The sequence below is a fragment of the Ochlerotatus camptorhynchus genome, unplaced genomic scaffold (genome assembly GCF_037179485.1).
Source record: "Ochlerotatus camptorhynchus isolate MF236.1 unplaced genomic scaffold, CSIRO-AGI_Acam_v1.1 ptg000291l, whole genome shotgun sequence".
Taxonomy (NCBI): domain Eukaryota; kingdom Metazoa; phylum Arthropoda; class Insecta; order Diptera; family Culicidae; genus Ochlerotatus; species Ochlerotatus camptorhynchus.
The window spans coordinates 534,856-538,645 of NW_027040780.1; positions in this window are offsets into that span (position 1 = coordinate 534,856).

Genomic DNA, 3,790 nt, shown 5'->3' on the forward strand with positions numbered 1-3,790 from the left:
CACAGGAAGCCCTAGTAACGACGCAAATTGCGCAAAGCCCCGGCAAATGTCATAACGTGGTGGAATGATTCGAAACGGTCTGCAACCGTCGCGACACGTAAGCTTTAGTTTTTGCATAAGACAACGGAACTAAGTTGTAAGGGATGCATAACACTGCGGCTTTCCGATCATTGCGCGTTCTATTTGTTTTGGCAAAAGGAAATAACGCACATGTAACAGCGGTTAGTGGTGTGTACATCAATTGTAGAATTGTTACCGTTCCGGAGGATTACAATAATTATTATTTTGCATGGAGATTTCAACGTCTGCGATGTCTTTGACCATCCAGCACTCATATGGATTCAAGTGACGTAGTGAAAAGGGATGTTGCCCTATCGATCTATAATATAAAATAAAAACATGCTATTTAATTCTTTTCCTAGATGAACGCGACAAATGATTAGCTGTTGCTGGCTGACCAAACAGGTCCTATTTTCTGAATTGATGCATAGGCCCCATTTTAGGGACATTTGGACTGATATTCATTCAACCGATTGTGGGAAAGTGAGAGTGTAAACTAAGAAATTATTGTAGGGGAGAACTGTACATAACGTACCCCCGGGGTAGGACGCACTTTTTCATTATTTTTTGAGTTTTTCTTGGAATTTTTAATCCAATTCTAGTGTTTATCATGCAGTATTTTGAGTTCAGATGCTATGGTAGAAGTGCTTCTTGATAAGACAACAAAACAGTTACGTAAAGCCATGAGAAACACAAATGAAAGTCATCTGGTGCGTTCTGCCCAGGGGGTGCGTTGTATACCATTGTCCCCTACATAGGTAGTATACTTTTTTAATTTATGTTTTTGATTTACGGTTTCGCAACTTGCAGTCAATTTAATTGTTTATAAGAAAGTTTGAACATACTTAGAGGTAAGCACATATCATCGGTAAGAGACGTGTGTGTATGAAAATTTGCGAAAAAAAAACTAAAGGTACCGGTGGGATTTGAACCCACAATTCCCATTCAGTACACGGGTGCATTACCAATTATACAACGGTGGACCTATATGGTCTACGGATGTATTTGACTAATGACATTTGAGTTTAGAATCCGTTTCCCACACTAGTCTTTTTTGCGCAAGCGTTCTCTAATACACAACAATCGTCAAGCCAAATACATCCGTAGACCATATATTCAAATTGAAGCTGAAAGACTAAGGAATCCTTTGAATAAATTCAAAAATGTGTCGTGGTGATAAATTAACGTTTAAATTGGGGTTGTCGAAAACAGTAAATGGATGCTGAAGCCATCATTTAGCCTAGTGAATTCGTTTACTATTCAGTTCCAACCTGGATCGTGTTTCAAGATTTACTCTGCTTGTTTTTCTGACAAACGTCAGGTGTCTGTTGAGGTTGAGGTTTTCACTGATTCCGAACTGGTTCCAACTCCGATAAAAACTTATTCATCTATAGTGTATAATTATGAAACAAATCAGTACATTGCTAGGCAAAGCAAGTTTCCAACTAATAACTATGAAAGTGCAAAAAATACCACAATAGAAAGTAAACATATGTTCCAGTAGGAAAATAATATGTCAGGAAAGCGAAGAAGTAGAATGTCTGGATTAGGATGATTCAACACATAACAATAGCAAATCATACAAATGTCATTCTTGCTACATTCATATTACAGGCCACCATCCTTCTCCATGTCCACGCGTACCATTCTGCAATCAGGTGATTTTTCTGTTGCCACATCATTTTGTCGGTCGAGTTAGACACAACTCACTACCTTATATGGTCATTCCTAGAGAAATTGTTGCTTCTGTAGTGAAGGTTCACAGTCGTAGTAATTTCCACATGTAACAATTCCATCGGATGGTACCGGTGAGGTTTATTTTTGCTAGCATATCAACAGCAGTCACTAACAAGATTAGCATGACAGTAGGGCGCAAACATACTTTTATGCAATAACCATCCCCATACCCAAGTAAGTTGGGTTTAGCTTTGTTCATAAGAGCTCAGAATGCTTCGCAGAAAACAGCAGTTGCAAAACTAACTAAATGAACGATTACTGAATAATGTGTATTGTATGTAGGTAGGTTGTTACTTGGTTCCCATCAATTCATCTTCGTTATTCGCCATGCGGTGATGGGAATCATAGCGGTGCCCAAAAATATCTAACAACTATAGCTATCGACGGTGATCGAATGGATGGAATACAGAGATAGGCGGACGAACGACAGTAAACAAAAACAGATCAGCATAACGGGCCAGTGGTAAACGCGGAGAACGCGGCGAACACGGAGAGGAGCTGGGATGGCCTTCACATTGCGACTGTTTTTCGCGTTTTGCGCTCACTACCGCGCCGCCACGCATACAGTAATCCCCTGATTAGTGCGGTGTAGAGTAATGAGATTTTTATACCATTAATAGGCGTTAGATTTTCTATCTCTCTATCAGACGCCGTCCATCCGATGCTTCATTAAAGACTGGTACCCTTCTGGTAAATGAGTTTAATTTATGGTGAACTCCTCCTGAGCAGGAACGAATATCTCGATACCTTGAATTGGTATGGATGAGCCTGACATAAGAAGTAAAATACAAAAAAATGTTTACAATACCATTCCAATAACAAATTATGATAATGCTATACCAAAACAATACCACACACGTATACTTTTGGTATCCACATATCAATGTTTGTTATGTACCTACAAAGTACTTTGCATGTAATATTTTGGTATTATTCTTTGGTATTTTACCTCTTATGTCATGCTGATCAACACCAAATTTTGGTATCAGGGCTCAAAACCCGAGCAGGATAAAATAACTTATGAATACCTATTTCTGACCGGATACCAAAATTTGGTGTTGTTGTTGTTGATGTTCTTTATTTAAGACATTTTACATCCAGCAGATGCATTCGTGTCTGTTTGAGTGTGTGAGTGTTATTGTTTATAATACAACTCAAACTTTTTTTTTTTAGTCATTTTAACCCTAAGAGTGTCATTCGTGACTTGTGGGGGCGTGAGATTTGAACTCGTGAGTTTGGCGTGAGAGGTATGGATGTTAACAACTACACCGGGGTCGCCCCCCAACTCAAACTTACTATCCACCATGTTTTCGGTTTGCTGCAATTGCGGTTCCTTATAATCTTCTTCTCGTCTTCTTGTGCTTGTTTTGGTGTTGATAAGCCTGACATAAAGAGGTAAAATACCAAAGAATAATACCAAAAAATTGCATGCCAAATTCTTTGCAAATTACAAACAAAAAAAGAATAACTGTGTGGTATTGTTTTGGTATTATATTTGCATAATTTGGCATTGTAATGGCACAGACAAACAGACGTAACTCTTCATTGTGTATCTTCGTTCACGCATTTAACGGTTGATTTGAATATTATCAGTTCCGCGAACTACTCGCCGCAGCGCTGGCATCGGATCACTTTGACGTTTCTATACATTCTATAGAAATTTTATGCAATATTGTTTGCGAGTTAGCGAGCAAGCTTGTTTTCCGCGAGAAGCCTGAAAGATGTCGCTACTGAGGTCCTATGTTTTGAGATACTATGTTTTCAAGAAAAACTTTTTCAAAGAGTTACGTCTGTTTGTCTGTGGTAATGGTATTATGAGAACATTTATTTGGAATTATTTATGACAGGTTAAGCAAAAATTTAACAAAACCGAAAAAAGAAAGCACATACAATTTATAAAACTTTTGAAATCCACTTAATATGGCCATTGATATTGCATTGGAAGAGTACAATCCAAGAACAGAACTTGAATTAAAATCTTGTTCAAAAAATG